Source organism: Salmo salar, chromosome 10 (genome assembly GCF_965601325.2).
Source record: "Salmo salar chromosome 10, fSalSal1, whole genome shotgun sequence".
NCBI classification, from domain to species: Eukaryota; Metazoa; Chordata; class Actinopteri; order Salmoniformes; family Salmonidae; genus Salmo; species Salmo salar.
Window position 1 is genome coordinate 85,688,869 of NC_138300.1, and position 16,421 is coordinate 85,705,289.

Genomic DNA, 16,421 nt, shown 5'->3' on the forward strand with positions numbered 1-16,421 from the left:
CACGTTGTGTTAGCTAATCCAAGTTTATCATTTTAAAAGGCTAATTGATCATTAGAAAACCCTATTGCAATTATGTTAGCACAGCTGAAAACGGTTGTTCTGATGAAAGAAGCAATAAAACTGGCCTTCTTCAGACTAGTTGAGTATCTGGAGCATCAGCATTTGTGTGTTCGATTACAGGCTCAAAATGGCCAGAAACAAAGACCTTTCTTCTGAAACTCGTCAGTCTATTCTTGTTCTGAGAAATGAAGGCTATTCCATGTGAGAAATTGCCAAGAAACTGAAGATCTGGTATATCGCTGCGTACTACTCCCTTCACAGAACAGCGCAAACTGGCTCTAACCAGAATAGAAAGAGGAGTGGGAGGCCCCGGTGCACAACTGAGCAAGAGGACAAGTACATTAGAGTGTCTAGTCTGAGAAACAGACACCTCACAAATCCTCAACTGGCAGCTTCATTAAATAGTACCTGCAAAACACCGGTCTCAATGTCAACAGTGAAGAGGTGACTCCAGGATGCTGGCCTTCTAGGCAGAGTTCCTCTGTCCAGTGTCTGTGTTCTTTTGCCCAGCTTAATCTTTTCTTTTTTTTGGCCAGTCTGAGATATGGCTTTTTCTTTGCAACTCTGCCTAGAATGCCAGCATCCCGGAGTCGCCTCTTCACTGTTGACGTTGAGACTGGTGTTTCTTGATGAGGGGAGCGACTCTGGCCATTTTGAAGTCAGAGGTTCAGGGATGAGTTGATGAGGGAAGTGAGGAATGGAAGAAGGTCTCCAGAGATGGTCTAGATAAGGGAGGATGGGATGGGGTCGAGCGGGCAAATTTTCAGGTGGCCGGACTTCACTAGTCGCAGGATTTCATCTGGAGAGAGAGGGGAGACAGAGGTCAAGGAGTAGGGTAGTTCTGTGTGAGCGGGACCAGTGGATTCAATATGCTGAGTTCTCTTTTCAAAGTGGTTGACAAAGTCGTCTGCAGAGAAGGAGGAAGGAGGGGGTGGAGGATTAACGAGGGAGTAGAAGATTGAAAATAGTTTCCCAGGTTTAGAGGCAGAAGCTTGACATTTAGAGTGATAGAAAGTAGGTTTAGCAGCAGATAAAGAGGAAGAGAAGGTAGAGAGGAGGGGGTGAAAGGATGATAGGTCCAGAAGTTTAGTTTTCCTCCATTTTCGCTCAGTTGCCCGCAGCCCTGTTCTGTAAGCTCGCAATGAGTCACTCAGCCATGGAGCAGGAGGGGAGGGCCGAGTCGGCCAGGAGGAAAGTGGATTGTGCGAGTAATAGGATGCGGAATGGGAGGAGAGTAGAGTCAAAGAGGCAGAATCAGGAGACAGGAGGGAGAAGGATTTAGCAGAAGGGATAGATGATAGGATAAAAGAACATAAAGTAGTGGGAGAGAGTGAAGATTGAAACGGCACATGACCATTGGCGTAGTGACTGAGTGGCCAGAGTTGGAGGAAAGAGAGACACGAAAGGAAACAAAGTAGTGGTCAAAGACTTGGAGGGGGGTTGTCTTGAGGTTAGTAGGAGAGTTGGAGGGGACTAGGAAATGGTGAGGTCAAAAGAGGCAAGGAGGGGAAAGAGAGTTACCCAAGAAGACTCACAGCTGTAATTGCAACCAAATGTGTTTCTAACATGTATTGACTCAAGAGGGTGAATACTTATCTAATCAAGGTATATTAGTGTTTTATATTTCATTAACCTTAAAATATATAGAACATTTTTCTCCCACTTTGACATGAGACTATTTTGAGTAGATCGTTGACAAAAAAAGACAATTAAATCCATTTGAATCCCACTTTGTAACACAATAAAATGTGATGAAATCCAAGGGAGGTGTAGACATTCTATAGGCACTGTATATTTATAAACAACATTGATTTGGTCAAGTGAAACTATATCTGCTAAATTATGCATTTAAATAATTTTCCAAATCTGTTTACCACAATATACATTTAACTTTTATTTTGGAATTTTAAATGTCTATGCAAAAGCAGATATATCTGTAAATAAATACCTGTATAATTCTAATGATCACTTGTCTTATTTGTTTTTGAGCCAGCCCATTTTTCTTCTAAACCTACTATAATTTTTTAATAGTCATGTTGATGTACTGTACTGAACTGTAGATCATTCTGTTATTATTTGCCTTTAGAAATGGCTGCTAATGAAGGTTTGATGTCACACAGCATACTGTACATATCCTCTAGGATCTGCTGAGACACTGGTCTCAGAACAGAGGACCTTCAGTCATAAACAACAGAGAGCTAAGGTATGCCATCATCTGGCACATTGCCCCGCCATAATCAAGTAAGGAAGCTAGTAGTTGAAAGAATTTGGTATAACCCATCAAGGAGTGCATTCGGAAAGTATTCAGACCCCTTGACTTTTTAAACATTTTGTTATGTTAAAGTCTTATTCTAAAATGTATCAAATAAATCAAAAATCCTCAATCTTCACACAATACTGTCACGGCTTCCTGCTCATTCCGTGCACCAGTTCGGGAGGTCTACAGTTGAAGTCGGAAGTTTACATACACTTAGGTTGGAGTCATTAAAACTCGTTTTAAAGTCAAGGTATTGGAGTGGCCATCGCAAAGCCCTGACTTCAAACATATAGAACATTTGTGGGCAGAACTGAAAAAGCGTGTGCGAGGAAAGAGGCCAACAAACCTGACTCAGTTATACCAGCTCTGTCAGGAGGAATGGGCCAAAATTCCCCCAACTTATTGTGGGAAGCTTGTGGAAGGCTTCCCGAAATGTTTGACCCAAGTTAATAAACAATTTAAAGGCAATGCTACCAAATAGTAATTGAGTGTATGTAAACTTCTGACCCACTGGGAATGTGATGAAAGAAATAAAAGCTTAAATAAATCATTCTTTCTACTATTATTCTGACATTCCAAGACAGGGTCTTTTTACTAAGATAAAATGTCAGAAATTGTGAAAAACTGAGTTTAAATGTATTTGGTGAAGATGTATGTAAACTTCCGACTTCAACTGTACGTCACCGGCCTCTAGGTGTCACTGAACTGTCTCATTATGCACACCTGATTCCAATTCCCCTGATTAGTAATTGTATATATGTGCCGGTCTCCAATCATTTATACAACGTGACAAATACACCATAATGACAAAGCGAAAACAGGTTGTTAGAATTGTTTGCACATATACATATATGCAAACTTATTTACATAAGTATTCGAGCCCCTTTGCTACGAGATTCGAAATTGAGGCCAGTTGCATCCTGTTTCCGTTGATCATCCTTGAAATGTTTCTACAACTTGATTGGAGTCCACCAATGGTAAATTCAATTGATTGGACATGATTTGGAAAGGCACACAGCTGTCTATATAAGAACCCACAATTGACAGTGCATGTCAGAGCAAAAATCAAGCCATGAGGTTGAAGGAATTGTCCGTAGAGCTCTGAGACAGGATTGTGTCGAGGCACAAACCTGGGAAAGGTACCAAAAACAATCTGCAGCATCAAAGGTCCCCAAGAACACAGTGCCCTCCATCATTCTTAAATGGAAGAAGTTTGAAACCACCAAGACTCTTCCTAGAGCTGGCTGCCCAGGCAAACTGAGCAAACGGGGGAGAACGGACTTGGTCAGGGAGGTGAACATGAACCCGATGGTCACTCTGACAGAACTCCAGAATTCCTCTGTGGAGATGGGAGAACCTTCCAGAAGGACAACCATTTCTGCAGCCCTCCACCAACCAGACGGAAAACACTCCTCAGTAAAAGGCACATGACAGCCCACTTGGAGTTTGCCAAAAGGCACCTAACGACTCTCAGACCATGAGAAGCAAGATTCTCTGGTCTGATGAAACCAAGATTGAACTCTTTGGCCTGAATGCCAAGCGTCACGGATGGATGAAACCTGGCACCATCCCTACGGTGAAGCATGGTGGTGGCAGCATCATGCTGTGCTTATGTTTTCCAGCAACAGGGACTGGGGCTGTAACGGTCCTCGTATACACTGGACCAAGGCGCAGCGGGTTGAGTGCTCATTTTATATTTTATTTAGAACACTTAATTAACAAAACAAGAAAACGTACGAACGAACAGTATTGCAGGCTAACACAGCAGTGCAACAACAACTTCCCACAAAGGGACAGGTGAAAACAGGCTACCTAAGTATGACTCTCAATCAGCAACAACGATGTACAGCTGTTCCTGATTGAGAGCCATACCAGGCCAACAAAGAAATACACAACATAGACAGAGCATAGAAATACGAAATAAGAACATTACCCAAAAACCCTGGAACATATAAATCAAACACCTCTCTTACATAAACACATATCCCATTAAACCCCGAACCACATAAAACAAATACCCCCTGCCACGTCCTGACCAAACTACAATAACCAATAACCCCTTATACTGGTCAGGACATGACAGGGGCACTAGTCAGGATCTAGGGAAAAATTAACAGAGCAAAGTACAGAGAGATCCTTGATGAAAACCTGCTCCAGAGCGCTCAGGACCTCTGACTGGGGCGAAGGTTTACCATCCAACAGGACAACAACCCTAAGCACACAGCCAAGACAACGCAGGAGTGGCTTTATGATAAGTCTCTGAATGTCCTTGAATGGCCCAGCCAGAGCCTGGACTTGAACCCGATCGAACATCTCTGGAGAGACCTGGAAATAGCTGTGCAGCGACACTCCCCATCCAACCTGACAGAGCTTGAGAGGATCTGAAGAGAAGAATGGTGAGCCAAGCTTGTTGCGTCATACCTAAGAAGACTCGAGGCTGTAATCGCTGCCAAAGGTGCTTCAACAAAGTACAGAGTAAAGGTTCTGAATACTTATGTAAATGGACACGTTCTCAACGCATGCACTGACCAGCAGGCAAGTGTCCTCACATTTTCAATCTCTCCTTGTCCCAGTCTGTAATCCCAACATGTTTCAAGATGACAACCACTGTCTCTATTACCAACAGCTTCAAGGTAACCTGCCTAAATGACTATCGCCCTGTAGCGCTCACATCTGTAATTATGAAGTGCTTTGAAAGGCTGGTCATGACACACATCAACACCATCTCAGACACCTTATACCCACTCCAATTTGCATACTGCCAGCCCCAGGGGGTGAGGGTAGGCAACGCCACACTGACCCTCAACACATAGTTCTCTCAGGGGTGTGTGTTTATTCCCCTCCTCTACTCCTTGTTCACCCACGACTCCAACGCCATCATCAAATTTGCTGACGACATGACGGTGGTAGGCCTGATCTTTGACGACGATGAGTCAGCCAACAGGAAGGAGGTCAAAGACCTAGCAGTGTGGTACCAGGACAACAACCTCTCCCTCAGCGTCAGTAAGACGAAGGAGCTGATCGTGGACAGTAGGAAAAGAGGGGAGAGCACGACCCCATCCACATCGACAGGGCTGTTGTGGAGCGGGTTGAGAGCTTCACGTTCCATGGTGTCCACATCACTAAGGACTTAATATGGTCCACACAACCCAGCACAGTCATAAAGAGGGCACGGCCGCGCCTCTTCCCCCTCAGGATGCTAAAAAGATTTGGCATGGGCCTTCAGATCCTCAAAACGTTCTACAGCTGGACCATCGAGAGCATTTTGAGTGGCTGCATCACCGCTTGGTATGGCAAATGCACCGCCCTTGACCGCAAAGCGCCACAGAGGGTGGTGCGGACAGCCCAGTACATCACTAGGGCCGAGCCCTCTGCCATCCAGGACCTCTATATCAGGCGGTGTCAGAGGAAGGCTCGAAAAATTGTCAAAGACTCCAGCCACCCAAGTCATAGACTGTTCACTCTGCTACCATTCAGCAAACGGTACCGGAGCATCGGCTCACGGACCAACAGGCTCTGAGACACCTTCTACCCCCAAGCCATAGGACTGCTAAATAGTCAATTATTGGTATTGTCACGGCTCCTCCTCTGCAGTGCAGGGGCGGTTCCTCCTGCAGGCAGAGGAGGGTCATTAGTGATTGGAGCTGGCGTGATTGGAGCCACCTGGGCTCAGGGTATTTAACAAACTGCTCCACTAACCTCTTTGGGCTTGCTCTCTCTCTCTCTCCATGCTCCTCCAGGTATGATCCTGTTTTGTTTGTGCCTTTGTTGGTTTATTTAGTTTCCACTCAGTCATGTTTACACACACATATTCACACATCCATGCACCCTATATACACCCTACATTATGACATTTCCACACCTCAGAACTTTTTGAATTGGCCTATACCGGTTGTTGATGTCCTCTCATTTTTGCCACAGGCTATGAGCCTGCCTGTGACAGTATCCAAACTGTCTTCACTGCCTCTACGCGCACACACAAACACACACCTAGTCCATTGACACTCCTGCACAAAAGCCACACACATTCACAAAAATGTTTTTATTTACAGCAACAACCTGGGGAATAGTTACTGGAGAGAGGAGATGAATAAGCCAATTGGAAGCTGGGGATGATTAGGTGGACATCAAGGTATGAGGGCCAGATTGGGAATTTAGCCAGGACACCACAGTGAACACCCCTACTCTTACAATAAGAGCCATGGGATCTTTATTAACCACAGAGAGTCAGGACACCTATTTAACGTCCCATTCGAAAGATGCTACCCTACACAGGGCAATGTCCCCAATCACTGCCCTGGGGTATTGGGATATTTATTTATTTTAGACCAGAGGAAAGTGCCTTCTACTTTCCCTCCAACACCACTTCCAGCAGCATCTGGTCTCTCATCCAGGACAACCCTGCTTAGCTTCAGAGGCAAGCCAGCAGTGGGATGCAGGGTGGTATGCTGCTAATACACATTACACAAGCACACACACACTTTTAAACGTATCATTTGCTTCTGCTACTGTTCTTTATTTTACTTTTATTATCCATCCTGATGCCTAGTCACTTTACCCTGCCTTCATGTATATCTACCTAAAATACCTTGTACCTATTAATCTGGTAGTGGTACTCCCTGTATACACTGCGTGCACAATTATTAGGCAAGTGCGTATTCTGAACTTATCATTATTTCTATGCACATTTTCCAACTCCAAACCATATAAACTTGAATGCTTATTGGATGTAATCATTTTCAGGTGAAATGTATTTGTGTAATGAGGGAGGGTGTGGCAAAAGTTAATAACACCTTATATCAAGGTGTGCATAATTATTAGGCAGCTTCATAACCTCAGGTAAAATGGGCCAAAAAAGAGATTTAACTGACACTGAAAAGTCAAATGGTAAAATGCCTTTCAGACGGATGCAACACTCTTGAAATAGCTAAACTATTGAGGCGTGACCACCAGACAGTCAAACGTTTTGTTGCAATTAGTCAACTGGGGTGCAAAAAACGCATGAAGAAAAGGCGCAAATGAACTGCAAAAGACTTGAGAAGAATTAAACGTCAAGCTACCAGGAACCCATTATCCTCCAGTGCCACCATATTCCAGAACTGCAACCTACCTGGAGTGTCCATAAGTACAAGGTGTCAAGTACTCAGAGGCATGGCCAACCACAAGAAGGCTGAAAAACGAACACCACTGAATTAGACTAACAAGTTGAAGTGTCAAGATTGGGCAAAGAAATACCTAAAGACAGGTTTTTCAAAGGTTTTATGGACAGATGAAATGAGAGTGACTCTTGATGGACCAGATGGATGGGCCCGTGGCTGGATCAGTAATGGACATAGGGCACCACTTCGAGTCAGGCGCCAGCAAGGTGGAGGAGGGGTACTGGTATGGCCTGCTATCATTACGGATGAGGTAGTTGGACCTTTTCAGGTTGAAGATGGACTGAAACTCAACTCCCAAACCTACTGCCAGTTTCTGGAAGAGTCTTTCTTCAAGTAGTGGTACAGGAAGAAGTCCTCAGCATTCAAGAAGGCCATGATCTTTATGCAGGACAAAGCTCCATCACATGCATTCAAGTACTCCCCTGCTTAGCTAGCCAGCAAAGGCCTGAAAGATGCCCGAATAATGACTTGGCCCCCTTCCTCACCTGACTTAAATCCTATTGAGAACTTGTGGGCCCTTCTCAAACGTGAGATTTACAGTGAGGGAATACAATACACCTATTTGAACAGCATGTGGGAGGCTGTGGTTGCTGCTTCAGCAAAAGTTGATTGTGAACAGATCGAGAAACTGACAGTCTCTCTCCATGGATGGAAAGTTCATGGCAGTTATTGATAAGAAGGGTGGCTATATTGGTCACTGAATATTTTTGAAAGGCCAAAAATGTTATGTCATTTTGTGTTACTTATTTGTTACACTTACTCTAAAAAATGAGAATAAACAAGTGAGTTGGGAGAAATTATTTTAGTAATTTAGTTGCCTAATAATTCTGGACACTAATAGTTGCCTAATAATTGTGCACACATATATTCCTCTGAGAAAGACACAACTCACTTTTCCTTTGCTAAACATTCTGGTTTGAGGTTCAATAACATTTTGGATTGACTGAGAGCATTGTGTTTGTTCAACAATAAAATTAATCCTGAGGAATACAATTTGCCTAATAATTGTGCACACAGTGTATAGCTCCATTCTTGTGTATTTTATTTTATTCCTCTTTAGTTACTATTTCACAGTAATGTCTACACCAGTTGTATTTGGTGCATGTGACAAATATCTTTTGTATTTATGGAATAACCTACACACATAGCATACTTTGCAATAAAAACCTTTTAAAAACAGCTGTATATTGTGCTCTGCAATAATTTGTAAACCAGATGAGTTCTCAAATAGCAGCTGCCCAATACGATGGTGGGCATGCATAATGTTCATTGCATTGGAATATAAAGTAGGGAGAATGATAAAGAGCCTGTAGGATGAAAGAAAAAGCAGTTGGGAAATTAATGTTTGAGTTGCAAATACTAAATGTTTAGGGAATGTGAGTATATGTAACGATGTGCGCTGAGAGTCAGGAAGCAAGTTCAGGGAGTGTTTTAATAAATAAATGCAACATAAAACAAAAAACACGAATAACGCACGGACTTAACACTGGAACAGTAACAATATTGCCTGGGGAAGGAACAAAAGGGGGTGACATACATACATACATACATACATACATACATACATACATACATACATACATACATACATACATACATACATACATACATATATATATAGGGAAGGTAATCAGGGAGGCGATGGAGTCCAGGTGAGTCTGATCATGCGCAGATGTGCATAACGATGGTGACAGGTGTGCACCATAACGAGCAGCCTGGTGACCTAGAGGCCGGACAGGGAGCACCTGTGACAGTATATTTAGGTGTTTTAAATGATTAACTGTCCTTGTCAATCCAGTTATTATTCTACTAACTATGACTAAGTGTAAAACATGTTTTCCATAATTTCATACATATACATTCTAACAAAGAACACCATCACAAATAATGTTTCACCACTTATTGAGTACAGAGACAAATAGCAAAAAGGTGTCTCAGGTAGTATTTCATAATATTAATAAATTACACTTTTATAGCGCTTTTCATTACAGACAAAATCTCTAAGTGCTTGTTTTGCTAAATAAACAGCAAGTAATTTAAAAATAATTATAGGCTACAACAGTAGCTAGATCAGCTCAATAAACTCTGACTGCTTCTTGAAGCCTCCAGCAGATGGGCAGCCACAGTCATGACTGTCACAGGTTCCGTTTATTTGATTGTTGTTCCCTTGGGTTACCGCTGGAGGGCACCCTTTCCTTGTGTTCTAGTTTACAGGTTACCCTAATTATTACTTATTGGTTTCACCTGTGTTTGATTACCTTCTGTTCACCTGGTTGCCTTGCTATTTAGGAGCCTCTGTTGCTTGTATCTGTGCTTAGGTCTTATGTTTTGTTTAGTGCACTCTTGTGCTGTTGCCTTGTTTTTTGTCAAGATGTTAAGTACAGAGCTGAATTTACCTTTACCTCTGCTTGCTGTGCTTCTCTGCAACTGAGTTCGAGTTCGTACAAGCATCATTGTAACAGTAGACCTACAATGGACCCAGCAGCCAAAAATGGACCCAGCAGCCAGCAATGGACCCAGCAGCCAACAATGGACCCAGCAGAGATTTCTCAGTCATCCGAGGAACATGCCAAACTCCACCCTTTACGGTCGGCTCTCACCCACCAATGAACTGTGATTGGCTACCATGAGGTGCGGCTGCAGGCATTATCGGATGATTTAATAACTCATGTCTGCTCTGCAGACAGGACAGACGGGAGCAACGGCTGCTGCACCTGTGGCTGTTCTTAATCCTCCATCCTCCAGCTCAATGTCTTCCTCTCTTCGGGAGCCTCATCTCCTGGCACTGGAGCGCTATGAGGGGCATTCTGAGAGGTGTCTTGGGTTCCTGCTCCAATGCTCTCTGGTCTTCAAGCTACAGGCATCAACGTTTCCCACCGAGTGTTCCAGAGTGACATACGTCATCTCCTTGCTCTCAGGATGGGCTCTGGCCTGGACCACGGCCATATGGGAGCAGCAATCAGACATTTGTTTTAATTGACAAAGCTTCACACAGGAGATTAGGGTTTTTGATCACCCCATCAGTAGCAGAAACACTGCTCAAAAACTCCTTGCACTCCGGAGGGCAGCCAGAGCGTAGCGGATTACGCCATTGACTATCGGACGCTCGCCGCTGAGAGTGGTTGGAATAGAGGCACTTCACTATCAAGGATGAACTGGCTTCCTGGGACAACCCTGACCTCGAGTGGTCTCCAGTGTTTCAGGTCCCGCTGAGGGAGTCGATTCTTCGGGTGTCCCACTGCCTTATGCTGCACCTGCTTGTTCTGTACCCCGTCAGAGTTCTCAATTCAGCTCTGGTTCCCCGTCATATCCTTCAGATGAGCTGACGCAATTGGGACGCACCAAACTTTCCGCTCTGGAAAGGCGCAGGATTAACGAGCAACGTTGTCTTTGCTGTGGACAGTCTGGATACTTCTGTGCCTCCTGTCCCGAGCTGACGGGAAACAGGATGACTCGTCAGTAAACGGGAGAATACTGGCGAGTTAGACAGTCTCCAGCGGCCGACACGGTACGCACGATTCTTCCGGCCAACCTGCAGTGGGACAATGGGCAGTTGGACATTCCTGCTTTCATAGACTCTGCGGCTACCGGCTGTTTTCTGGATCGTACATTAGCCTGCCAACAGGGACTGCCTCTTACTAAGCTGGACATTCCGTTGTCGGTCACTGCGCTGGATGGTCAACCCCTAGGGTCTGGGAAGGTGAAGCAACTCACCATGCCTATTCAGCTACGAGTTCTGGATTATCATGTGGAGCTTATCCTCAAATTGACTGGCCCTTGGGAAGGATTTTGGGATGGAGTCCTTCATGCCAACTCACCTGCCAGCAGCTCTCTCCTCATCCTTCTGGTCCTGCTCATCTGGAGGCTCCCGATGCTCCTGTTCCCCCAGTTGGGGATGACAAGCCTGATCTTTCCCATGTACCTCGGGATTACTGGGATCTGGGTCAAGTCTTCAGCAAACGAAGGGCCAGCGAACTGCCTCCTCACAGGTCCTACGATTGTGCCATCAACCTCATGCCTGGCACTACTCCTCCGAGTGGAGGGCTGTATTCTCTCTCAGGTCCAGAGACTGCAGCCATGAACAGTTATATGGTAGCCGATTTTATTCGGCCGTCCACGTCACCTGCAGGAGCGGGCTTTTTCTTCGTTGGGAAGAAGGATGGGGGATTATGTCCCTGTATCGATTACTGGGGTTTGAATAACATTACCATCAAGAACTGTTACCCTCTGCCTCTTATGTCATCAGCTTTTGAGAGACTCCAGGGAGCTAAGTTTTTTCAAAATTGGATTTACGGAACGTGTACAATCTGGTGCGCATCAGACAGGGAGACGAGTGGAAGACAGCGTTCAACACCCCTAATGGACATTGAGTACCGTATCAAGCCGCTTGGACTTACTCATGCTCCAGCCAGTCAGCACTCCTGAGGTCCTCTGCTCGGGCTCAGCGACAGGCCAACCGTCATCGCAATTCTCACCCTCTCCTGCATCCAGGCCAGATGGTCTGGTTGTCTACTAGGGATCTGCCTCTACGCGTGGAATCTAGGAAGTTGGCACCCCGATACGTTGGGCCATTCGAGGTTCTACAGCGCATCAATCCAGTTGCCCATCGCCTTCGTCTTCCCCGGTCCATGAGGGTTCATCGCACCTTCCACATCTCAAGCCGGTGGTGTTCAGTCCTCTGGTTCTAGCCACTCGGCCTCCACCTTGCATGATAGCGGGACAGCCAGCCTACACTGTGTGACGCATCCTCGCCAGTTCCGGTGTGGGACTCAGTATCTCGTGGACGGGGAGGGTTACGGTCTTGAGGAGCGATCCTGGGTTCTGGCTGTGGACATTCTGTAACCCGGACTCATTCGGGAGTTCCGTCGCCTCTCTGCTACCCCTAGTGGAACGTCAGGAGCTGTTCCTTGAGGGGAGGGGTGAGGGGTCCTGTCACAGGTTCCGTTTATTTGATTGTTGTTCCCTTGGATTACCGCTGGAGGGCACCCTTGCCTTGTGTTCTAGTTTACAGGTTACCCTAATTATTACTTATTGGTTTCACCTGTGTTTGATTACCTTCTGTTCACCTGGTTGCCTTGCTATTTAGGAGCCTCTGTTGCTTGTATCTGTGCTTAGGTCTTATGTTTTGTTCAGTGCACTCTTATGCTGTTGCCTTGGTTTTTGTCAAGACTTTAAGTAAAGAGCTGAACTTACCTTTACCTCTGCTTACTGTGTTTCTCTGCGACTGGGTTCGAGTTCATACAAAAATCATTATAACAATGAGGATCTGGGAGCTCATAGATGGTCAGCGGAGTTGGTAGTCGGAGGTGGTGGTCAGGTCAGCATATCCAAAGACAGGCAGGCAGCTCAATGTCATCAGGCCGTCGCCGCCATCTGCAGCTTCTCTATATTGGGATTCTGTGATGAAGTTTGAGCTCCCCACAGAGTACAGCCCACTCCTTACAGAATTATCCTCCTGAGCAAAGAAAAAGCTGTCCCGCTGCCAACTCCACATGCATAGCAGATATTTGAAGTATCTAAATAGTGCAACCTACCAATGGGTTGAGGCGGCAGATATCCTAGTGGTTAAGAGTGTTGGGCCAGTAACTGCAGGTCACTGGTTCAAATCCCGAACCGATTAGGTGAAGAATATGCCATAGTATCCTTGAGCAAGGCACTTAACCATAATCTCTCCTGTGTGTCGCTCCCGATAACAGCGTCTGCTAAGTTACTAAAATGTAAAATATGTGCCGTAGAGGGCACAATGTTGCAGTCCAGAAATTAGCGCTTTACCATCTATACCAAAAGCCTGGGCCTCTGATGAAGACTGTAGAACTGTCATCAACGCATGCTTCAGTATTTCCCCTTATCTATTGGAGCATTGGTGTGCCCAAGGACAGAACTACATAAAACATTTTTAAAGGCACAGATAGCCTACATATCAATACATACACACAAACTATCTAGGTCAAATAGGGAAGAGGCGTTATGCCGTGAGGTGTTGCTTTATCCATAAAAAAAAAAAAATTGCTGTTCATTTGAGAAATATGAGATGGAGCGGAGTTCCATGCAGTAATGGCTCTATATAATACTATATGCTTTGTTGAATTTGTTCTGGATTTGGAGAATGTGACAAAAACACTGGTGGCATGTCTGGTGTAGGCGACTTGGTGAATAGATCACAAGAGACAAAAGTGAGCGACAATAAAGATGCTCAAACAAGCATGTGTATCTGTAGCGGCTAATGACTTTGAACGGGAAGTAATGACTATTTTGCGGTGTGATGTAGTCGAGCCACTAAAACTTGAGTCCAAATCGAGTCCTTAGTCCCCTGTGCTCGAGTCCAAGTCCGAGTCACGAGTCCCAATGGCTGAAGTCATAGTCCTAGTGCTCAAGTCCTGGTCAAAGTCAGTCACTGGGTCCACATTAACTCAAAATAAAGTTATTTACCCAGTCAGATATAATGTAGTGGCAAGAGGAATTCAGTCAATCAATTGTTTGCGATCCCTTTTCCTTTCTTTGCATATACTGTACAGTGCATTCAGAAAGTATTCAGACCCCTTGACCTTTTCCAATTTTTTTTAGGTTACAGCCATATTCTAAAATGGATAAAATAATTTTTTCCCCCCATCAATCTACAATTAATACCCCATAATGACAAATCAAAAACTGTTTTTTAGAAATGTTTGCAAATGTATATATAAAAAATAAATAAAATGAAAACACATTTACATAAGTATTCAGACTCTTTCGTCAGGACTTTGTTGAGGCCCCTTTGCAGCGATTACAGCCTCAAGTCTTCTTGGGTGTGACACTACAAGCCTGGCACACCTGTATTTGGGGAATTTCTCCCATTCTTCGTAGAAGATCTCTCAAGCTCTGTCAGGTTGGATGGGGAGCGTCGCTGCAAAACTATTTTCAGGTCTTTTCAGAGATGTTCGATAAGGTTCAAGTCCAGGCTCTGGCTGGGCCACTCAAGGACATTCAGAAACTTGTCCCGAAGCCACTCCTGTGTTGTCTTGGCTGTGTGCTTAGAGTCGTTGTCCTGTTAGAAGGTGAACCTTCGCCCCAGTCTGAGGTCCTGAGCGCTCTGGAGCAGGTTTTCATCAAGGATCTCTGTACTTTGCTCCGTTCATCTTTCCCTCGATCCTGACTAGTCTCCCTGTCCCTGCCACTGAAAAAACATCCCCACAGCATGATGCTGCCACCACCATGCTTCACTGGAGGGATGGTGCCAAGTTTCCTCCAGATGTGATACTTGGCATTCAGGCCAAAGAGTTAATTATTGGTTTCATCAGACCTGAGAATCTTGTTTCTCATGGTCTGAGAGTCCTTTAGGTGCCTGTTGGCAAACTCCAAGCGGGCTGTCATGTGCCTTTTACTGAGGAGTGTTTTCCGTCTGGCCATTCTACCATAAAGGCCTGATCGGTGGAGTGCTGCAGAGATGGATGTCCTTCTGAAAGGTTCTCCCATCTCCATAGGGGAACTCTGGAGCTCAGTCAGAGTGACCATCGGGTTCTTGGTCACCTCCCTGACCAAGGCCGTTCTCCCCTGATTGGTCAGTTTGAACGAAAAGCCAACTCTAGGAAGAGTCTTAGTGGTTCTAAACTTTTTCCACTTAAGAATGATGGGGGCCACTGTGTTCGTGGGGACCGTCAATGCTGCAGACATTTTTTGGTACCCTTAACCAGAACTGTGCCTCACACAATCCTGTCTCAGAGCTCTAAGGACAATTCCTTTCGACCTCATGGCTTGGTTTTTGATCTGACGTGCACGGCAACTGTGGGACCTTATATAGCCAGGGACCTTATATAGCCATGTGTGTGCCTTTCCAAATCATGTCCAAATTACCACAGGTGGACTCCAATCAAGTTGTATAAACATCACAAGGATGATCAATGGAAACAGGATGCACCAGAGTTCAATTCAGAGTCTTATAGCAATGGGTCTGAATACTTATGTAAATATGGTATTTCTGCTTTCTATTTTTATACATTTGCAAACATTTCTAAAAACCTGTTTTTGCTTTGTGATTATGGGGTATTTTGGGTAGATTAATGCGATTATTATAATTTTTTTCCCATAAATTTTAGAATAAGGCTAACATATCAAAATGTTGAAAAAGTCAAGGGTGTCTGAATACATTCCAAAGGCACTGTATTGCTGTTGGTAATGTTAACAGGGTCATTTTCAGTTGCAAAATGTTCTACAACGTTGCAGATAGAAATTTGATGAATAGAGCCAACGTGATTCCTTATTCAACATGTCAGAGAGGCATGTTTGTTCTACATAGCATATTTCTATCTGAACATTCCAAAGCATTGCGTCCTGCTGAACGTGCCCCAGGTTGTTTGATAAATATTGTAGTCACTATTGTTGTTGACGAAATGAACACTGTTCCCAGCAATTTTGCGCTTCATTGGCAATAATCAAAATGTCCATCAATAACATAAGAAATAGGTTATATTACCAGAGATTCTTACATGGCTCATTACATGGCCCATTATATGTTGGTGGTTGGAGATATCCCTCCAGTGGTGTGGAGGCTGTGCTTTGGCAAAGTGGGTGGGGTTATATCCTACCTGTTTGGCCCTGTCCGGGGGTTTCATCGGATGGGGCCACAGTGTCTCCTGACCCCTCCTGTCTCAGCCTCCAGTATTTATGCTGCAGTAGTTTGTGTCAGGGGGCTAGGGTCAGTCTGTCACATCTGGAGTATTTCTCTTGTCTTTTCCGGTGTCCTGTGTGAATTTAAATATGCTCTCTCTAATTCTCTTTCTCTTTATTTCTTTCTCTCTCTCGGAGGACCTGAGCCCTAGGACCATGCCTCAGGACTACCTGGCTTGATGACTCCTTGCTGTCCCCAGTTCACCTGGCCGTGCTGCTGCTCCAGTTCCAACTGTTCTGCCTGCAGCTATGGAACCCTGACCTGTTTACCAGACCTGTTGTCCCAGACCTGCTGGAACCCT